The sequence below is a fragment of the Silurus meridionalis genome, chromosome 10 (assembly GCF_014805685.1).
Source record: "Silurus meridionalis isolate SWU-2019-XX chromosome 10, ASM1480568v1, whole genome shotgun sequence".
In the NCBI taxonomy this organism is placed as follows: domain Eukaryota; kingdom Metazoa; phylum Chordata; class Actinopteri; order Siluriformes; family Siluridae; genus Silurus; species Silurus meridionalis.
Window position 1 is genome coordinate 20,687,480 of NC_060893.1, and position 23,764 is coordinate 20,711,243.

Sequence of the window (23,764 nt, forward strand, 5' to 3'; positions counted from 1 at the left end):
GTTGGCCGAAGGAGGAGAAGGAGAGGAAAAAGACATCTACAGAGACGGCAGGGAAAGGAGCAGTGTAGGAGAGTGGAGGTTCGGGTTGGTACTTTATATGTTGGTACTATGACAGGTAAAGGGAGAGAGATAGCTGATATGATGGAGAGGAGAAAGGTAGATATGCTGTGTGTTCAGGAGACCAAGTGGAAAGGGAGTAAGGCCAGGAACATTGGAGGTGGATTTAAACTGTTTTATCATGGTGTGGATGGAAAGAGAAATGGTGTAGGGGTGATTCTGAAGGAAGAGTACAGTAAAAGTGTAGTGGAGGTAAAGAGAGTTTCTGATAGGGTGATGATCGTGAAGGTGGAAGTTGAAGGGATGATGATAAATGTCATCAGTGCCTATGCTCCACAAGTTGGCTGTGAGATGGAGGAGAAGGAAAAATTCTGGAGTGAATTAGATGAAGTGGTAGATGGTGTACCTAGGAAAGAACGATTGGTGATTGGGGCAGACTTTAATGGGCATGTAGGTGAAGGAACAGAGGTGATGAGGAGGTGATGGGTAGGTATGGTTTTAAGGAGAGGAATGTGGAAGGGCAGATGGTGGTAGATTTTGCTAAAAGGATGGAAATGGCAGTGGTGAACACTTATTTTAAGAAGAAGGAGGATCATAGGGTGACGATAAGAGTGGAGGAAGGTGCACACAGGTGGACTATGTGCTATGCAGGAGATGCAACCTGAAGGAGATTGGAGACTGTAAGGTGTTGGCAGGGGACAGTGTAGCTAGACAGCATCGGATGGTGGTCTGTAGGATGGTTTTGGAGGCGAAGAAGAAGAGGAGGAGAGTGAGGACTGAAAGAAGAATAAGATGGTGGAAACTGAAGGAGGAAGAGTGTAGTGTGAGGTTCAGGGAAGAGGTCAGACAGAGGCTCGGTGGTGTTGAAGAGGTGTTGGATGATTGGGCAACTACTGCAGGAGTGATGAGGGAGGCAGCTAGAAAAGTACTTGGTGTGACATCTGGAAATAGAAAGCAAGACAAGGAGACGTGGTGGTGGAATGAGGAAGTGCAGGAGAGCATAAGGAGAAAGAGGTTGGCAAAACAGAAGTGGGATAGACAGAGTGATGAGAAAAGTAGGCAGGAGTACAAGGAGATGCGGCAGCAGGTAAAGAGGGATGTGGCGAAAGCCAAGGAAAAGGCATATGAGGAGCTGTATGAGAGGTTGGACACTAAGGAAGGAGAAAAGGATTTATACCGATTGGCCAGGCAGAGGGACCGAGCTGGGAAGGATGTACTGCAAGTTAGAGCAGTAAAGGATGGAGAGGGAAATGTGTTGACTAGTGAGGAGAGTGTGTTGAGAAGGTGGAGGGAGTATTTTGAGCAGCTGATGAATGAGGAAAATCAGAGAGAGAGAAGGTTGGACGATGTGGAGTTGGTGAAGCAGGATGTAGATAGGATTAGTAAGGAGGAAGTGAGAGCAGCGATTAAGAGGATGAAGAGTGGAAAGTCGGTTGGACCAGATGACATACCGGTAGAAGCGTGAGATGTTTAGGAGAGATGGCAGTGGAGTTTTTGACCAGATTGTTTAACAGGATTTTGGAAGGTGAGAAGATGCCTGAGGAATGGAGAAGAAGTGTGCTGGTACCGATCTTTAAGCATAAAGGAGATGTGCAGTCTTGCAGTAACTACAGGGGAATTAAGTTGATCAGTCACACCATGAAGTTATGGGAAAGAGTAGTGTAAGCCAGGCTGAGAGAAGAGGTGACCATCTGTGAGCAACAGTATGGTTTCATGCCGAGGAAGAGCACCACAGATGCCTTATTTGCTTTGAGGATGTTGATGGAGAAGTATAGAGAAGGACAGAAGGAATTACATTGTGTATTTGTGGATTTAGAGAAAGCATACGACAGAGTGCCAAGAGAGGAGTTGTGGTATTGTATGAGGAAGCTGGAAAAGGTGGAGAAGTTCAGGTACCTGGGGTCAACAGTGCAAAGTAATGGAAAGTGTGTTAGAGAAGTAAAGAAAAGAGTGCAGGCAGGGTGGAGTGGGTGGAGAAGAGTGACAGGAGTGATTTGTGATAGAAGGGGATTTGCAAGAATGACAGGGAAAGTTTATAGGGCTGTGGTGAGACCTGCGATGTTGTATGGATTAGAGACAGTGGCACTGAGTAAAAGACAGGAGATGGAACTGGAGGTAGCAGAGCTGAAGATGTTAAGGTTTTCGTTGGGAGTGACTAGGATGGACAAGATTAGAAATGAGTTTATTAGAGGGACAGTGCATGTAGGATGTTTTGGTGACAAGGTGAGGGAGGCGAGATTGAGATGGTTTGGACATGTGCAAAGGAGGGACATGAATTATATTGGTAGAAGAATGCTGAGGATGGAGCCACCAGGTAGGAGGAAAAGAGGAAGGCCAAGGAGGAGGTTCATGGATGTGGTGAGGGAAGACATGCAGGTAGTTGGTGTGAAAGAGGCAGATGTAGAGGACAGGGTGGTATGGAGAAGGATGATCCGCTGTGGCGACCCCTAATGGGAGCAGCCGAAAGAAGAAGAAGAAGAAGAAGTTTATTCATGTGGATAGTCATTTTAAAAAGAGTCTAGGGGCAAATCGATGACCATTTTAGTAGATGATAGTGGCGGACCTTGATACATCACAGCTGCTGCTTATGTATATAAAAAAAAAGCATTTGCTTGAATCACCCTCATGTTATAAATGACAATCATTGTTTTTAATATCTAATTACTGATTCGCATTTTTCCGAGTGGCCAATCACTGGGTACCATCGTTCCCAATGACTAATTACTATTAAATCAGATTACTGTTGATCACTGAACATCAAAATCACTGTTCCCAATAATCAATTGTACCCAACAATCCAAATCACTAATCACCATTACACTTAGTTGGCAATCACTGAACACCAAAATCACTGTATAGAAAGGTCAATTGCTGATTGACATTATTTACCAAAGATGCATTTACTAAGCAAAATTGTTTCCAAAAGCAAATTCCTGATCACCACTCTTTCCAACAACAAATCATTGTTCCTAAAAACCAATCGCTAAACACAGTTGTTCCCAACTGTGGCATTTTACGCCTTTGGCCATGTCCAGACTACTACACTTTCATCTGAAAAGGCCATCTCCACACTGAGACAGCGTTTTTAGTCAACGAAAACCTTTTTCCTTTTTCTCCGAAGTGGGTACATTTGAAAACGCATTTTTTTTTCACGGCCATGACGTTTTAAAGAGCCGTAAAGAAACGGCATGCAAAAATGACACAGGTCTGCAGCTTACATTTTGCTCAAGCACTGTACAGTTCAATTAATTTTTATTTGCACTTTTAACAATGAACATTGTCTCAAAGCAGCTTTACACAGATAATGTGGTGATAAAAAATGAACATGTTCTTTATAAGTGTATGTTTGACCCTGATGAGTGAGCTGGTGGCGACTGTGGCAAGGAAGAACTCCCTGAGATGGCATATGGAAGGAACCTTGAGAGAAACTAGACTCAAGAGGGAACCCATCCTCATCTGGGTGGTACAGAATGTACATTAATTACAGATAAACGATGTTAAGGTGTGCAGTGATGGTGATCAAAAGCAAACTGTAGTCCTGAGTCAATGTAACAGACTGTTGACATTAAATACAATCCAAAAAACTTCTGTTCTTACTCTGGATTTTCATACAGGAAGGTATGCATTTTCCTACATTTCAGTGTGGATGAGCAACTTTTGGAAAAAGACTGAAAACGATAGTGTGGAGCATTTATAGATGAATTTATAGAAATGATACTGAATAGTAAATAGCATGTGGTAGTCAGTTTTTTTCTATTTCTGATACAAATCTGTTCACATACAGTGGTATGCATCTTCGAATTGTGATATGCAAATGCTCAAGGCAATTAAATAAATATGCAGGTGAAACTATGCCATCGAACTGGTGACCTCTTTTCCATTTTCATTTTCCAAGCATGCTATAGCTACACTTTTCTGGACCCTATTGCCAACACTGAATGCTGATATTCCAAGACCTCAATTAGTTGTTTGATGAACTTAAAATGCCACCCAAAAGTCAATAAGTAGTTGTGTTGGTTGGAAGTAGGGCAAAGCAATTTAACACTGCATTCGACATACTTTCTGAAAACAATACTTTGGAGAAGAAAGCAACAGCAGCTTGTGTAATCCTTTCTGAACAAAGTTGAAGGGAAAAAGTATCCCCTGAGTGTAGATGCTGCCAGTTGACACATAAAAAGAAGGTTTCACAATGGATTATTGTAAAAGTGCTTCATTTTTATTTTTTTTTGTATGTGTTATGGACTGCTTAACTGCATATGGCAAAACAAGGCAGAGGCAGAGGAAAGTACCAGAAAGAGAACCGGGCATTTTGCTGATTTTATTTTCTGTCAACTGCAATACCTTACATAAGAGATAAATGAAAAATATACAAAGATAAGAATTAAATACAATTATTTATACCAAAACAGATACCAAGCATAAGACATTGTCACATATGAGTTACAGAAGAGTGAGATTATATTCTTTTGAGATCCCAGTTTCTTGGAATGTTGGGTTTAAAGCACAGGATCGGCCTCCACTGGAGCAGATGGGGTTAAGTGTCTTGCTCAAGGGCCCAACAATAACACCTTGGCAGTGCTGGGGATTGAATATTTGACCTTCGGAAACAAGTTTGCTGTAATAGCCCAACAGCAATGTTCTCAACAACCACTGTGTGGATATTAACTTATAACATAGTACTTGATGCAACACACACGTCTGGTTTTGTGACGAAGACAAAGTTTAGATTCAGCAAGGGTGAAGCTTAGACAGAGGTGAAAAACAATGCAAGAACTTTTGAGATACAGGAAGTAATTGGACATGTTATTTTTCTGTTTGTCTGTCTGTCTGTCTGTCAGTCTATTTATTTATATTTATATTTGTCTGTTTATCTGTCTGTCTGCCTGTCTGTCTGTCTGTCTGTCTGTCTGTCTGTCTGTCTGTCTGTCTGTCTATCTACTAAGGTTGTAATGGTACACATATTTGTACTGGAATTTTTGAAACATAGTTATAATCTGAGTTCTCTCAGGAATGTAATACGTGGTAGACTGCAAGTTTTTTAAGTCTACGTTAAGTAGATTACATCTTAAAAATACATTATTATTTAATGTAAAACACACCCGCACACACACACTTACATACACATCTGTTTTACCTAAATAGGTTCTAAGAAACTATTTAATTTAACAGTTCAATTTAATCCATCCATCCATACTTAAGTCACCTACTATTATATTTTATTATTTTCATTTTCTTTCATCTATTTACCCACCCATTCACCTCACCTATTTATTCATTCTGCCAGGAAAAAACTATCTATTTATTTATTAATTTATTAATTTATTAATTTATTAGCCTGAAGGAAGTCGCAGCTCAGTGGTTCAAATTAAGTTCACATCACGGCACCACTAAACTACCACTGTGTTGGGCAACAAGATCATTAACCCTAAACTGCTCAGTTGTTTTATGGAGATAATTATACGTTAGATGTACAGAAGTACATCTGCCAAATGCCATAAATGTGCTTACAGTTAAACGTCAGCCTAATGTTGCAAAAATATTTGTGACAAATGTCATAAAATGTCAAAGTGTATGTGAACAAGGAGTAGCTAATTAGCCATACTTTTAATACAGTTTTTCTCAGTTGCTTTGGAGCGTTTCTCAAATCATCCTTAATATTTGCAAACCAGAAAGTGCATTTCTCAAACCAATTTGTACAAACAGCACAATACATTGGATTTCTTATAAAAGCCTGTACTCTTCTCAAAATCTTTGTGTCAATGAACATCTCATTTCCATCTGAATGAAAAGTCCTCTTGTCATTGTTCACCAAAATCATCAAAATCTTTAATTGTGTTGTCAGTATGACGCTGCACAGTTTCAGGATTTCTTGATATAAACTACGGTTTGGATCACAGTGACTGAAAATGCACAAAATTTGACTTTCTTCTGTTTGGCATCTATAAAAATTTTATTTATTTGATTGTATATTTGACAGAACAGGATTCACACTTTTACTGTACTATACAAGTCTTCATTTGTTGCTTAGTTGTTCATCCATTTTCAGAATGTATAATTCTATGCTTTGCTCTTTATGTATACAGTCTCCAATTAAAGGTTCACAAGATTCACCTTTGACCTGTTTTAGAGAACTAGTTGATTATTGGTTGATCTGATGCCGTTCACTCGTCTTCGTAAGTGACATCCAAGATTCATCTGCACAATTCATCAATTAAAGTCACATTTACAAAAAAAAGTTTAATAGACTGGTTTAACTATTTTGCATTCAATTATTTATGCAATGAACTGATGCTGAGATGTTTTGGGGGTTAAAACCATTCAGGTTTAACCAGTATAATATATTTTAATCAACACGACATAAACAACTGATAATATAGGAAACAGCAGACACCTGTACACAATTGATTAAATTAATGTAAGAAAGCATTCGCAATTTGATCAAAGCAACAAAAAATGTTTTTATGATAAGCACAAATGACTAAATGATGTGGAGGTTGAACAAGTAGTTTCAAAAATTTTATTCCTGTTCAGAGAAACAACTGAGAAAAACTGTAATATATTCTAGTTTTCAGAATTAGTACAATAAATCCACAGTTTTAGTTAAACTTGTGTTTTCCTACTCGATGTGTAAGTGTTTAATTAGTACCCCGGATTGAGATGTGGGGCCTCAGTTGAATAATTACTTCCTACTATAATCACCCTATTTGATGTTGATTAGGAGAGAAAGAGTTTCTTCCTAAAGTTCTTAGCAAGTTTCTTTTTTGTCACTATTGCCTTTGACTTGCACATTAGTGGTCCAGACCTTAATTACTGTTAAGATTCTTTGTGAGAATGTTAATGACTGTGGAAAGGCTTTATTCATGCAGCAATTTCAACCCCAATCAAGCACAAACCCTTTGATTTCCTTCCCTTTTATAAGCTAACAGTATAAACCATGAAGCCAGATGTATGGCAATGAGATTATTTAACAATCATAACAAGCTTGTGGAAGCTGAAAAGCTGATGCAAGCTCTGCTTTCATGTTGTGACCTTAAATGTTCTATTGTTGTTGCTGTTGTTGTTTTCAACGCTTCTGATGTTCACCCCTATCCAGGAACTGTGAATTCAGAGACATGGCCCGAGAGCATGAAAACCATTTTCTCACAGAGCAGATCCTCATGCCCCTATGGCTGTTTTCTTCTAAAGCACAGCTTGGGTGTGTTTTTTTTTTTTTCTTTATTTGGTTTTTGAAAACAAGACCACTCACATTCTTGCTTGTGCAGTTTAGAGGGAAATTGACACAGGCAAAAAATGTGCTACAATCATATATGCTGCTATAGTGCTATAGGGTTATGGACAGAGGATAGATAGGTGAGCGGGTGGACAGGCGGACGGACAGATAGATAAAATGATTGATAGAGATACATTGCATCTAAAAAGTGATTTGGAAAGGCACACACCTGTCTATATCCTAACAGTGCATGTCAGAGCACAAACCAAGCCAAGTACAAGAAATTGTCTGTAGACCTCAGAGACAGGATTGTATCGAGGCACTCTTGGGGGGGTACAGAAACATTTCTGCAGCATTGAAGGTTTTAATAAGCACAGTGGCCTCCATCATCCGTAAATGAAAGAAGTTTGGAACCACCAGGACACTTCCTAAAGCGGGCTGCCTGGCCAAACTGAGCAAACGGGGAGAAGAGCCTTAGTCATGGAGTTGACCAAGAACCCGATGGTCACTCTGAATAAGTTCCAGCATTTCTCTGTGGAAAGAGCAGAACTTTCTAAAAGAACAACCATCTCTTCTGCACTCCACCAATCAGGCCTGTATGGCAGAAGAAGCCACTCCTTAGTAAAAGGAGTTTGCCAAAAGACACCTGAAGGACTCTCAGAAGGTGGGAAACAAAAAAAAAAGGCACCACTCATCACCTGGCCAATACCATCCCTACAGTGAAGCATGGTGGTGGCAGCATTATGCTGTGGGGATGTTTTTCAGCGGTAGGAACTGGAAAACTAGTCAGGATCGAGGGAAAGATAAACGCAGCAATGTACATAGACATCATTGATGAAAACCTGCTCTACAGACAGGTGTGTGCCTTTCCAATCAACTGAATTTACCATAGATGGACTCCAATCAAGTTGTAGAAACATCTCAAGGATGATCAGTGGAAACACCTAAACTCAATTTTGAGTGTCATGGAAAATGCTGTGAATACTTATGCACATGTGATTATTTTTTTATTTTATTTTATTTTTTTTTATTTTATTGTTTGTAGAATTTTGAGAAAAATGATGAATTTAATCCATTTTAGTATAAAGCTGTAACACAAAAAGTGAAGCGCTGTGAAAACTTTGTGGATAAACTGTAGACAGACAGACAGACAGACAGATAGATAGATAGATAGATAGATAGATAGATAGATAGATAGATAGATAGATAGATAGATAGATAGATAGATAGATGGTGGAAAATATAAAAGTAAAGTAAAAGTAAAAAGTAAAAGTAAAAAGTTGTGCAAAAAATAAATAGTGAAGTACTAATACCAGGAAAATCTACTTAAGTACAGTAACAAAGTATTTTCTGTTGCTGGGGAAGTATGTTTAATTTAAACCTGTGCATATCTATTGCAAATATTCAAATCATAAGAAATCATGATACATTAAATACAGCCTTTGCTTAGGGTTTACACATATCTGGGTTTCTTGGACATACAGTACCTATTACTATGCAATAAATAACGTCGCACTTAGAAAAAAGTAAATTTTCTAATGTAATTACATGTTTTCATTTAAGTTTTAATGAAGGCTGTTAAGGACCACAAAGATTAGAACAAAATTGGAAGGAAGGAGATACTTTAATATGAAATAGAGATTTCATAATAAATATATGTATATATACGCTGTGATATTCTGGTTAATATTTGTTCTTTTTTGGCCAGTAGAAGTTCTGATTGGCCAATAACTTAAAATGTAGTAGCCAAATTGCCTAAAGAATAAAGAAAGTTAATTCCAAAACCTGGATGCAAGAAATGCATTTTTTATGATTAATTTGAGCAAAATTGATATAACATTCATAAAAAGTGTTGCCAAATTAAATAGATTTACTGTTGGAGATATCAATTACAAAATTACAATTACAAAATGTTACAAAATGTTTTTTTCTTCCTTTTTTATATCATATTTTCTTATTAATTTATTCATTTTCTTCAATTCCTTTGCAATTTTCATACAGTAATAAAAAGGGTATATATAGAAATCTATTTATACTCACTGGAAGTACGCATGGTCTCTGTGAGATAACACCCACGAAAGCATTGGATATCTGAAAATAACAAACTTGGCAGAGAAGAATTTGTTTTCTTTGGATTCTTCTAGACATGTTTTGTTGAAAAGATAGATAGATAGATAGATAGATAGATAGATAGATAGATAGATAGATAGATAGATAGATAGATAGATAGATAGATAGATAGATAGATAGTAAGTAAGTAAGTAAGTCAGTCAGTCAGTAAGTACCTGGGCCTTCAGTGGGGACTTACCCCACTTAATTAAGTAAGGTTGATCAAAATTGTTAACCAATCCCCCCCTGCTTGACGTATCCTAGAAAGGTTGACTAATTCTGTCTCCTCCTATAAAAAAGGTTAAAGTTTCATATCTTGCTACAAACCCTTTCCTGCCTGAATCCCAGTCCATAGATAGACAGATAGATAGAGAGAGAGAGAGAGAGAGAGAGAGAGAGAGAGAGAGAGAGATAGCTAGATAGCTAGCTAGCTAGCTAGCTAGCTAGCTAGCTAGATAGATAGATAGATAGATAGATAGATAGATAGATAGATAGATAGATGGTGGATTGATGGACAGATGCTGGAGTAGGCAAAATAATGCAAGATGGATAAGTGAAACAGAATGGTTGATGTTACATGGTGGGTGAATGGATGCATGAATGGATGGTGAATTAGGGATTGATCAATGCTTTGATGTGTGAATTGAGGCTGAAAGAATGCTAGATGGTGGATAGATAATGGATGCTAAATAGAGTGATGGGTGGGCTGGACAGATGTTCAGGTGGAAAAACTAATTGTGGATATATCAATGAATGGATAAATACTTGGGGTTTGATGGATACTTAAATAGGAGAATGAATAATGGTTGGTTGATTATTTGGTGCATCCTTTAGGAGGCTAACAAATGCTATATAATACAATGAATCTTTGAAGAACACCATTTTTTCTACGAGTATTGGAATGTCTTGATAGTCTACAGCAATGCTACTAAACATCAATGATGAACCTTTTACATGTTGTGTAGAGGTTGTTGATAAGCTGCAAGAGGACACATGAATGACAGGTTGTTATTTAGATGGAATTATGACTGTTGAATTATGATTGTAGTAGTCCACATGTCTGAAATAAAATTTAAAAAACATTTATTTCAAGTAAGTCTTGAATTAAACTGAAACCAACAATAAGTGCAGTTTTAGTGAAGAAATTATGATTCAATTATTTTACCCTCTGCAATCACTTGCTTTATTTATTTGAAATTAATATATGGATTTGAATTCAATGAATATATTTTTCCGTCTATTGACAAATACAGACCATTGTCCACTCTGTACTTTAGTATCATAGAAATATGCTAAGCATTTACATTATTTAAACATTTTATTATCCTCTATATTAAAATAATGGTCTGGCCTGTCTAGCATTTGGCTGAATGGGAAATGAAGATTGTAAAACAGTCAGGTTGTAAAATCATGATAATGCAGCACGATGTTATTAAATTGATCTTTTCTAGAGGGTGCAATTTGGTGTAATTTCATCTGCTCCTGGCTATGCCATTTTTCTAGTCTATTTCAATATTGCCTTGTCACTGTGTCTTTTATTATGCAATTTTAAGATCATGGTGCAAATACTCTGATTTTATTGTGTAATAGCTGTTGTGGCAGGTTATAGGCCTTGTGCAAATTAAATCAATTCATTAATTATTTATTTTTTGTTTCTTTCATTAGAACTTGCATGATAAATAAAGATAAATGTTCTTTCCCCAGTTTTGAAATCTGATTTGTGTAACATTTGCATTTTTCTTTGTCTTAATAACTTAGTAACCTAATAACGAGTGGAAAAATCTGTTTGTTTATAATGAATGATATAAGTAATAAAAAGAACTAACATGTTTCGTAGATGTTCAACAACATCAGATATACTCTAATTACAAATACCATAATTTCCGGACTAATAAGCGCACCCAAATATAAGCCGCACACACTGAATTTTACATACATACATTAAAGCTAATGAACTTTACACAGTGTAAGTGTATTTACACAGTGGCAGTGTAAGACAGCGAAAGACAGTGTCTGTTACACGGCTTGTATCTAAACAGTAGCCTACCAAGAAAGTCATTGTTCACTGTCTTCCTCCTTCCTTTCACAACTATTTCTCTCGAGAGTTTTTCTTTTGGCATCGTCGTGCGTTTAAAAATCACCATCTGTGAAGCTTTTCTCCCGATGCCCTGCAGCTCAGAACATAGTTTTTTCATGCCTGGTTGTTTTCAGCGTGACGAATGATTCGCTTTTCCTGTAGACAGTCCGAGTAAGCGGCAGGTCAAACGTCAGAGGAACCTCATCCATCCACCCTGTGGCCTGATTCAGTGGGAGCGCATCTGATTTAATATAAAGAATTTCATTTGTTCACCTGAACCCGTTCGGCAATTTCATTGGTTTAATGTTATGGGACTCACTTTTTTGGCTTGGAATTAGTTAAACCTGGAAAAACCCAGGAAAAATCCATAAATTAACCACTTCGTTGTTTAAGCCGCGGGGTTCAAAACGTGGGGAAAAAAGTAGCAGCTTATAGTCCGGAAAGTACGGTAGGTATAAATTGTATACACTACAGTATATGAACAAAATTATTGGGACTTTTCCAGTCATATGTGGTTCTTCCCCAAACTGTTACCACAAAGTTGCCACACAATTGTATAAGAAGTCTTTGGATCCAGTATCATGAAATTTTCTCTTTACTTGAACTAGGAAACAATCCAATTCTGTTCTGACATGACAATGCCCCTGTGCACAAAGCAAACTCCATGAGAGGCTAACCCTATTGAACACCTTTGGAATTAATTGAAATACTAACTGCACCCCAGGCCTCTTCACCTCACCTACTTCAGAAACTGACTTTAGTAATGACCACCAAGCTCCAAAAGCACACTCCAACATCTAGAAAAACTTCTAAAGGAACTCATCTTCTCAGAAAAGTAAAAGTTATTTAACCAGCAATTGGGGACTAAACGTACAATCGGATGTTTAAAAGCACATAGGAATATAATGGTCAGGTGTCCAGAAACCTGTGTCTATATAGTGTATATTGTATATGGTTGAAACACTGCTGTCGTATACAAGAGAAAAAAAGACAGATCACCTTTGGATTATTTTTCTATAAAAGCATGCCCTGTCGTATTGTATTCCCTAAATCAATATTGTAAGCTGCAAAATCGGTTTCTGTATATTCCACGTCAGTAGATTGTAGTCAGTAGATTTCTTTTTGAACTTTTTCAATACACAGTAATAGCTACTTTGACATTTTTACCCTTTCTTGGTATTACAGCACTGGTGAGTGAAAGGTGAGTCAGAAATATTAGAAAGAAAAAGGAGAATTATTTTTTTATTATACAGATGCTTGGATAGATTTTATGTATAAAAGGGACCCAAACATCTTTTTCCAGCAACTGTTCAGAAAATTATTGTCTCCTCAGTGACCATTCAGGAGCTTCATCTGATGTTGATTAGAGATGCAAAACCACAAACAATAACTCATTCCATCATTTTATCAATGATTTAGCTCCTGTGCCTTGCAGGCTAAGATTCTTGTTCATCAATAAGCCACCTAGGTTGAAGTGAACACTGGATGACTCACTGGTTAAAATTTTTGCTTGTTACTGTGGCACGATCAGGCAGTGCCTTTACTGCAAGAGTACACAAACACACACACACACACACACACACACACACACACACACACACACACACACACACACACACAGACAGCCTATCCACAAAGTTTCTTTGTCACTTTGTCATGGGTGTGTGATGGAATCAGTGGATTAGAAATATTAATTGTTTTCCTGTGCAACTGACATATGAACACACCCCTGTGTGTGAACTTATATAACAATTCATTAATGATCTAAATAAATAACTTGCAAAGAAAATCACAGTTTTTTTTAGACATGCATGTTCAAACATTGCATTGTACTCTACTTCTTCTTCTTACTCTTCTTCTTCTTCTTCCAGCTTCTTCCATTAGGGGTCACCACAGCAGATCATCTGTCTCCATACCCCCTGTCCTCTACATCTGCCTCTTTCAAACCAACTACCTGCATGTCTTCCTCACCACATCAATAAACCTCCTCTTTGGCCTTCCTCTTTTCCTCCTTCCTGGTGGCTCCATCCTCAGCATTTTCCTACTGATATACCCCATGTCCCTCTTCTGCACATGTCCAAACCATCTCAATTGCGCCTCCGTCACTTTGTCCTCAAAACGTCCTACATGTGCTGTCAATCTATGAAACTCATTTCTAATCCTGTCCATCTTCATCACTCCCAACGAAAACCTCAACATCTTCAGCTCTGCTACCTCCAGCTCCACTTCCTGTTTTTTACTCAGTGCCACTGTCTCTAATCCATACAACATCACAGGTCTCACCACAGTCCTATAAACTTTCCCTTTCACTCTCACAGATACTTTTCTATCACAATTGCATTGTACTCTACAATGACTAATATTAATGGGATAATTTGAATCTTGTTACCTTCTGTGCATTTCTGTCTCCATAGGAAAATCCACTAACCTTCCAAGGTTATCCATTACAACCTGGAGATGGATAGGGCCCCCATTTAAACACAAATTCCTAGGACAACATTTCATGAAGAATCCCATTTCAGGAATTATACAAAGAATTTTTGATGGAAGAGAATTAAAACCTATAAAATTGTCATAAAAAAAAAATATCCTATAGAAAGATTATGGGGAATATCCCAATTTGGACTTTTTTCTAGTAATTCAAACTTTCCATGCAATTCTGATTATATTTATCGCAGTTCCAACTTTATTTCTAATGATTATGCCGTTTTTCAATTCTTAATTAATTTAGGCAAAAAATCAGTAAAACAATCTGTCAAACAATGTATAAACTCATAAAGGATTATATAAGCATGGATTCACAAACTGCTCTGTCATACCTGAACAGATTTGTGTGAACAAAAAGAACAAAATTGTGAAAATTAAAGTCAAAATTGCAAGAAAATAAAGTCAAAATTGGCAGAAATAAAGTTGACATTGGCGTAAATAAAGTCAGAATCGCAAAAAATACAGTCAAAATTGTGAGAAATAAAGTCGCAATTAATTTGTGGAAATGGACTTCCATAGGAAACTGTTAATTGACTTGCAGATAAAAAAAAATACACAGTTGTTATGAGAATATCGCAGGGATCCAATAGGAAATTTTTCCATTTGAATTTGGAGATAAATTGACCACCCTATGAAACATAAATCTTTCAACAATCCCAATACAAACTAAACTCAAAAGTTTTTTTTTAGGTTTTATGCTGTACACAAATTCCTTTTTCAACAGAAGTAATATGCTGTGGGACACTATAAAATACTGTGAAAGAAAGAAAGAAAGAAAGAAAGAAAGAAAGAAAGAAAGAAAGAAAGAAAGAAAGAAAGAAAGAAAGCCCAAACTATCAACACCATAATATAAAAACTGTAGGTATATTGTTTCCAAGCAATATATAATAAGTTAGCTAATGCATAATGCATAATGAACAAAACTTAGCTTGCTTATACCTGGTATATAAATCTTAAGGGGCAACAAAAATGTGCATCTCCATTTGTATAGAAAATAATGAAAACAATGTCCTGATGTTGTAATAATTGTTGTATTAATGCCGGACAGCTGAACTTATAGGGGAAATAGTTGCATCAAAGGACAATAATAACCCACCTCATCAAGTTGAAAGTTTAGAAAGAAATTATTATATTGTAGACTATAATTAACCCACATTCTTATTCTCAATGTAAATGCAGTGCGAGAAAAAAAAAGGAAATCCTGTTAATTACCATGTTTATGCCCTGAGTGCTTATCTTCTGCCCCCTTTCACCCAACACACTGGCTTAGTGATTAGAGGGTGTTATAGTTTCCTGACTCAGTTAAATCCAACTTTTCTTGTTGTTTCCAAAAATATCTATTATACCTGCTATCTCTACTGATTCATGCTTCTGGTCATGTAGAAGCTTCATTCGTATCATCAGTACGCCAAATGCGTCATTCCTGGCTTTCTTCTGTCCCTGTCATATTTTTGATTCTGTTCCATGCACATTGTTAAAAAAAATAAATAAAAAATAGTCATCCATCAGCCTTGCGCTTTTCTTTTCGGCACTTTTCTGTGAAATTTGAGTAGAATTCCTCCTGCTATCTTTCAGAATCAGAAGCAATCTTTTCAAACTATTTCAAATGGTGGCTTCTTTTTGTTCTCTTGTAAAACATAATCTATTCTGATTCTGGTGGCTTTCCATTTAAACGTTAATGCCAGGTTTGACAGCCAAAATACACTCATCTTATATCTCTCTGATGTTTGCATTGCTGATATTTGGCAAGCTTTATAGCCTTAGGAAAACAACTGACCAAATCAACTACTGAGGTGTTCCACAGGGGTGCATTCTAGGCCCGTTTATAATTTGCACTTTATTGTTTTTTTAAACATAATCCTGTTTTAACCAACATTGTCCTAATTTTCATCACCATTGATAGAACAATCGTCCATCAGTACTAAAGATTATTTTACCAGCCCTATGGATTTGCCTCTCGTAGATTTGGCCTCACTTTTAGACTGTTTAAAGTTATTATAAAGGTGCTTTTACATTTACATATACATTACAGCACAGTGAAATTATTTTTTCGCATATCCCAGTGATGTTAGGAAGCTGGGGCTAGCCATTATACAGCACCTCTAGACCACAGAGGACTTGAGGCCCTTTCTCAATGGTCCAAGAATGGCAGATTGGTGATAATGGGGCTTGAACCCCGACCTTACAATCAGTTTTGTGTTTGGGTCTCATAGTTTAAGTATAGGGAACATTAATGCTACCCCAGTTTAGAACATTTTATAGAGTTGTGTGCCTCCAAATTTGTCTTAACAATTTGGGGAAGAACCACATATGGCGGGAAAATTCAGTATCACAGTACTTTTGTGAATACAGTCTATATTAGCATCTTATGTTACCATTAAGTTGTTTATATGAACAAAAGAATGGCCACAGTGACTCTGAAAGTAAAAAAAAAAATCCAATGCTTTTGTTCATAATAATGTAAACATTCTCATAGAACTAGAACAGTCACAGAACTAAAAAAATGCAGCACAACTAAAACCAAAGCTGTTTAATATCTAGGCAAGAAAAAGTTGCCTCAAAGCTGCTTGCAAACAGCTACTGCAAAAGTCTGTGTTTACCACCACTACTAATCCTGGGTGATGGCTAGAGACAAGAGCAAGAATGAGATTAGAGGAAAATGCATCCTGCACATTGAATAAAACTCACACACTAATCGTTAGTCCTCATTAACAAAAGGGACCTTCCCTGATTGCTTCTGGGTTTGCATATTGAATTATTAAAATCTGAATGTCTGAGGTAATGGATGAAGCAAAACACATCAGTGTGCCACAGTATGACTGTGCAGATTTTCATAATGATGTCTGCTAGCTCCCGGCACACACACACACACACACACACACACACACACACACACACACACACACACACGTACATGCACACATTAAATGCATGGTCACAGCAACTAGTCTGAGAGGCCACTGTGCTTCCGGTTGGCTGTATGAGTTGCACATAATGTAGGCATTTGTATTCAAGGTGTATAACCGGATGTTTGGAAAGACAGAAAGCAGTGCCTGGTGATTGCTAATGCACTGCACACACACACACACACACACACACACACACACACACACACACATGTAAAATTAATTACATAGCCAAAAAAGAAAGCAAGCTTCTGATTTCCCCCTGCACCCCTCCTCCTTCTTCCTCTCTTTTTCTTTTCATGAAAGAAATCACTTTGCCGGAGCAGCACCACGCTGACACCTGTACAAGCCTTTAAGTAGCTTTAAATCTGTTTCCCTCTGTCACTTTAACACGCCGCTTATTTGTCTGCATCTGCAGACAAACACGAAATGTTCTCAGGCCTGCCGGCAGCTGCAGAGAAGCACTTTCAGAGAATTTAAAATAAATAAACAAGGTTCTGCCCTCTCTCTGTGCCCTGATTTCTGCTATACAAGTTATACGTTCAAGTTCAAGCTTTTTTCTTTAACGCTTTTCACAATGGACACTGTCTTAAAGCAGCTTAACAGAACTTAAGAATTAAAGAGAATGATGTGTGTTTATCCATGATAAGCAGCTTGGGGGTGACGGTGGAGAACCCTGGAGAGTGAGAACTACTATGATGTGTGATTATGAGTAACATCCTTTCTACAGTCTTAAACAGTCAGTTGATGTTGTGGAACCAGGAGCTACTGAGCAACTCGTAAGATCAACATTTGAGATAATCAAAGATCCAACACCAACTCCTCCATGCCAGTCAGCATGTGTATGTAGTTAATTATATTCCATGATCTTAAAGTTTTTCTGAGATGCTTCCAACCCTAACCCTAACCCTAACCCTAACCCTAACCCAAAAGTGACCAATAATTTAACAATATTTAGTATGTAGTTCGATTTCTTTTTGCTAATCTGTTTCTTGAGCGTGTTCTCTCAGCACCACTGCTGCTATGTGAATATGACGTTTCACAACACTACGGAGACAAAGACGTGTCCTGAGAGTCACATACAATACAGATTGACATGGCAGAGGCAGAGCCGAGGGTAGAGATGATGTATGTGGGTGGTGCAGCTGTGGCTACAATGAAAGGAGACGTGTTAAATTGTTAAATCGGGTTTCTTGTTTAGTAATGCCATTCATTCTCACTGCATGAGCTTCCTGTTTGCGCTCTGTTATACTGTGTTTCTCAATAATATTGATGGTTTTTATTGATGAGGCATCATAATGTTGGTATTTAGAGGTCTTTTGTGAAATGCATGGGCTAAAATTAAATAATGTAATTCCCCAAATATATCTAGGAAAAGCTACAGAAAACCTCTTCTCAACCAGAACATGTAAATTTCATGTAAATCTACATGATGCAAAAATGAATTTTTTGCTCAACTCCCAATTCTTTTATTTTTAATGTTGCAGTAAAGTGGAAATTATGGTACCCTTCCTCTTCTTCTCCGTCTTCTTCTTTCTTCGTGCATCAGTCTCCACTACAGCATTTCGAATGCGGACGTCATTGCTGAAGTCATGTTTACGTCACTCCTGCGTATTGCGGCTGTTCAGTTCACTGACCATGCAGTAATAAGATTAAAAAATAAATAAATAAAAATTACATGACTTATGGATCTACAGTGCTTCAGTTGCAGGGAGTGCACTGAGTGTGTGTGTGTGTGTGTGTGTGTTTGCAAGAGAAGAATTGTGCTGCAGAGCCTGGGGCACGTACCTTGGATTTTCCCTTGGAAAAAAAAAGTAAAAACAATCAGCAAGTGTTTACCAGCAAAGCAATTATTCAACATGTGCGAGTGCGCACAGACACATGCGCACACACACACACACATGCACGCACACACTTGTTGTTCTTTTACGTACACACTATTTTATCTCAGACAGGCAGCGATTTTATGCCTCACTTGTTTATACAAATGCACATTCTACCCAGGAGACAGAGGCAGAAACTGTGAGGAGTGTAACGGAGAGAAAGAGAGAGAGAGAGAGAGAGGGAGAGAGAGAGAGGGAGAGAAAGAGGGAGAGAGATAGCGATAGATAGTATGGAAAGCATAAATACAGAGACGAGCATTAAAAGTTTGAAGTTGACGTCAGCAATGAGGTTAGGCCTGTCTGCGTCTGCTTACACTATGACCCCATGATATTACATTAAACCTGCAATCGTCTCTCTCTCTCTCTCTCTCTCTCTCTCTCTCTCCTTGTAGCTTTCTCAATCATTTTGCCTTTCCACGATGACTCACCTATAAGCTTTCCCTTATCTGTTTCTTTTGCCTAGAAATCGCCTTTTCTTCCTCATCAGGCCACATCTGATTAGGGTTTGTTTGTCCTGCACAGCCGAGCAAAAAAGAAAGCAACACTAATGATCTCAGTCTGTCATATTGCTCAAAAAGGAAAACAGACACACCTTTATCTCCTCCTTTTTCTCCCTTTCATTTTTCTTTTCATTAGGTTTCGAAGAAAGACGGAGCTCTTCAGGAGGTGGAGTGACTCATTGCTTCTGTTTCACACTGGGACGCCTTTCAAAACGTGTGTATTCGTGCATGCGTTTGTGTGTTCGCGAGTGTGTGCGGATGCGTATGAAGGACAGTAGGTTCAATAGCAAAAGGTCATTAAACTTATTTCTGCAGGCCTGCCCTTAGACACCAGGATGACACACTGAGTAATTAATTTAAAAGTAGTACATAGCTGCCCCTTCTGGCCTTCTAGAAACAACCCAGAACACAAAAACAGTGTGAGTCAGTGGACTTTATTATGAAGAATGTACTTTAGGTGAAAAATGTGCTTGTGTTTGAGAATGAATGAGTTCACATTCCAACATATTATGTCACAATGTATGGAGGTACTACCAGGAACTGAAATAGATAGATTCAGGAATTTTTGTATTTTCTTCTTATATCAAATTTGTCATACATTCTAGACCCACTTTGGGCTTCAGTTTCAGCTTTGCACATCTATTCCAGATCATTTTGTCTATTTTTCTTGAGAACATTTTGGTATCTTTTTTGTCATTTTAAATGCTAATGGTTGAACAACAATTTTCATGACTTGCTTTGGTTATACAGTACATACCAGTCTTGAGTCTTGTGCAGGCTGGATTGCATGTGTTTGGATCCATCCATCCTGTCCCTGTTGGGGAATGTCTTAGATTGTGTCTGTCGGGGAGTGTCTCAGTAGGTGTCTAATAGGAAATGTCATGGATCATCTCTGTTAGGAAATGTCTTTGATCGTCTTAGTGTCCATATTCAGTAGTATCTCATAGTGTCTCTGTTGGGAAGTGTCTCTTTGTGTCTTTGATAGGGAGCATCTCAGTGTGTCTGTATTGTGTCTCAGCAGGTTTTTGTTGGGGATCATTTTACAGTGTTTTTGTTGGGGAGTGTCTCAGTAGGTGTCTAATAGGAAATGTCATGGATCGTCTCTGTTAGAAAATATATCAGTATCTCTTTCCAGGAGTGTCTTAGTGTGTCTGTGTTTCAGTGTATTTCTGGTGGGGAGTGCCTCAGCAGGTCTCTGTCTCTGTTGGGGAATATCTTTGTTGGGAAGTGTCTTTGTCTCTGTTGGGGCGTGCTTAAGTGTCTTTATTGGAGGGTGTCTCAGTGTGTCTCTGTTGGGGGGTATATCAGCATAACTCTGCTGGGCAGTTTATTAGAGATTCTCTGTTGGGAAATGTTTTAGACTATCTCAGTTAGGGAGTGTTGCAGTGTCTCTTTTTGAAAGTGTCTCAGAGTTTCTCTGTTTGCCGGGGAGTCTCAGAATGTCTCTATTAGGGAGTTTTTTTCTATTGCTATTGCTATTGCTGTTTTTATTTTTATATTTTGTGTATTGTCCTGCACTGTCTTGTGTTGTCTTTTGCACTGTTTGCACCAGTTGTACACATGCACTTTATGTGGCGAGGATCTTAGTTCTTGGCCCTGTGTTCTTCTGTTCTGTGACTGTTGTTTTATGTTGTTTTATGTAGCACCTGGGTTCAGGAGGAATGTTGTCTCATTTCACAGTGTACTGCATCAGCTATATATGGTCGAAATGACAATAAAAGCTTCTTGACTTGACTCTTGACTTGACTTGTCTTAGAGTGTCTCAGATGGGGACTCAATGTATAATGAGGCATTAAAAAAGCACATATGAATCCATATAGTGTATTTCAAAGATTTTCAGCATTAGGTTGCAACATAAAAAAGAAAAACTGAATGTGTCTGAATATTTACTGAAGCACTGCATGTTTGGTGTTTTTAAAGGAAACATTGTGTTTTTCCAACCAAGTGTACCTCAAACACCCTGGTGAAGCTGAATGCTGAACTTGCGTCAGCATTCACTTGTAGACGGAGACCATCAAGTCATTAGTGACACTCACAGACCTGTGGGTATTACAGGAAGTGTGTGTTTGTGTGCACCTACAGGTTCTAAGGCGTCCATTTGTGTGAATGTTTTGACCCCTGAGGCTGTCTAGCAGGTGATGCAGGTCAGAATCATTTCAGTTCTGTCAGACGCAGTTAGAAGCAGTCATACTCCTGCAGATGAAATCTCCACATCTCTACTTACTTTAAGACCACTAACGCTATGCGGCTTTCAGAAGTAATAGAGCAGCCATGGCTTGGCTTCAAATCAAACTTCTGAGTAACCTATTAAATAGTCATTATTACTGCGACTGCTGGACACTTTCCTTGAAATCCGAAATAAAGTTTTTAATCTAAACAAGCCTGCAGACCTTATTACTTTGTTTTAGAGGTTTGTTTTGTCTAAATGGATTTCTTTCAAAACCAAATATGCTAAATGTTTAAGCTAAATGCTTAAGCGAGATGTTTTTATGTTTTATTTATCACCCAAACAACCGGTGGGGGAGGTGGTAGCCTAGTGGTTAAGGCATTAAACTTTGGGGGGTTGTGGATTCAAAAGCCAGCTATACAAGCCCACCGTCTTTTGGCCCTTAAGCAAAGCCCTTAACCCCCAATGAGTGCCCAGTTGTGGGAATGTCGATAAAGTACTCCGCCATGGATGGTCCCAAAACTGGCTGCAAAAGGAGGAAGGTTGGTGTTGGGATAGAAACCCAGCCCCATAACAAAACTGCTTGTTAATGATCTTATATAAGGAGCTTGTAATGACAGTGTTTTAACTTTACATTTTTAGCATTTAGAAGACACCCTTATCCAGAGCGACTTACAATTATCTTATTAAACTGAACAGTTGAGGGTTAAGAGCCTTAAGGGCCCAGCAAGAGCAGCTTGGCAGAGGTGCTGGGATGTAAACTGACAACCTTCTGTTCAACAAGTACAACGAGTCCATTAACTGAGCTATCACTTCCAATGTAACAGTGATCTGATTTTTCAAAATGCTGACTTCTGTAATTCTGAATTCAAACAAATTATTTGTAGTCATACAAATAAACTTGAATCTAATGAATTTTTTAACAAACACATGTTCTATGAGTGGAACATTCAAATAAATAATATAATATATATATATATATATATATATATATATATATATATATATATATATATATATATATATATATATATATATAAGGGTTTATATTAACTATGTCTACCATGTTAGCCATGTCTCTGCCAGCATAATTTTTGTAAACCCTTGAACTCTAAATGAACAAAGATTGGAGATTGGAGTATTTACATGAGATTACACATTCATTTATTCATTATGCTAATCATGTGTTTGTCTATTAGCTGTGAGTATAAAGAAGATATTATGTATTAGAAGTTCAGTTATCAGCATAAACAAAATGAATCTCTTTAACACAGATATGTGGGTCACATATAAGTGAGTTCAAATAACATAATTGCAGGGAAGCTTACTACTATGCAAATAAATGATTGTTTATTAATTTGAAGTTACAAGAAGACTTCATTCAACTTTTCCAGGCATGCTTTTCACAAAAAAGAACAATCACTGGTCAAAATATCACGGAATGTTCTTTTGGAAATGAGCCATTTAGGAGCTTGGTCAAGAACTCTTGTATGAGAGGTGAGCCAAACGAAATGACTCCACAAAAAGAACTGAATTCCAGTTCTGAGTGTACTGTAATTCGAACGATAAAGACATTTCCTGTCAGTTTGTTTTGTTAGTTTTATATTCAAGCTGTTGATAGAGAACATTTCCTTTTTGTTAAACCATTGTTTTCTGAGTATGAAATAGAGCTAACTCATTTGATAATTAATCAAATTACTAGACACAGGCAATGAAACTGTGTACATTACTTATGCACAAAGCACTGTATTAACCGTGCTGAATGCAGAGATGTTATAATTACCAGTAGGCGTCAAAATTAATACTTAATTTACAAAATGCAGGTGAAACTAAACCAGGTGTCAAATCACTAGGCAATTTGGCAGGTTGTATATGATTTATAAATTATTTACACTCGTCCTTCACTCAAATAGATGTACAGATACTCATGTTTTGATACTGCCTACACTTTCACTCAAGTTAAAGTAAAGAGGTTTGGGCTCTGACATGTACTTAGTAGACATTACTACTACCTGTTTCCATGTCACACTGTACCTCACACCATATTAATAAAGTATATTAATACAAAGGAATCTCAAATTTTATTACAGTACCGAATGAATGTATTCAGGCTGAACATCCACCATATAGAACACAAGGAGAGAAAAGATGACGATCAGGTGACCAGGAATGTGTCTATTCTTAGTCATATTTACATCACTGACTCCCTCTGTCTCATCCATTTTAGCCAAACTTCTTGTTGCCATCTGTTATCATGTTGTTAGCTTCACAGGCTAGTCTATGGTTGTGGTGCATGACAGCCAGGAAATGATACACCAATGGTAAGTTGAAAACCACGCAATGACAAGTCAAGGTTGATGGACTGAAA

General features: G+C 37.7%; 1 long non-coding RNA gene across 1 annotated transcript; it reads right to left on the bottom strand.

The window, feature by feature from the left end:
• Positions 1–18,022: 18,022 nt before the first annotated feature.
• Positions 18,023–19,233, bottom strand: LOC124392905. Its single transcript, XR_006927244.1, has 3 exons — positions 19,158–19,233; positions 18,635–18,646; positions 18,023–18,478 (listed from the first exon to the last, which is right to left on the bottom strand). It is a non-coding gene; the product is annotated as an uncharacterized LOC124392905 (long non-coding RNA).
• Positions 19,234–23,764: the final 4,531 nt, after the last annotated feature.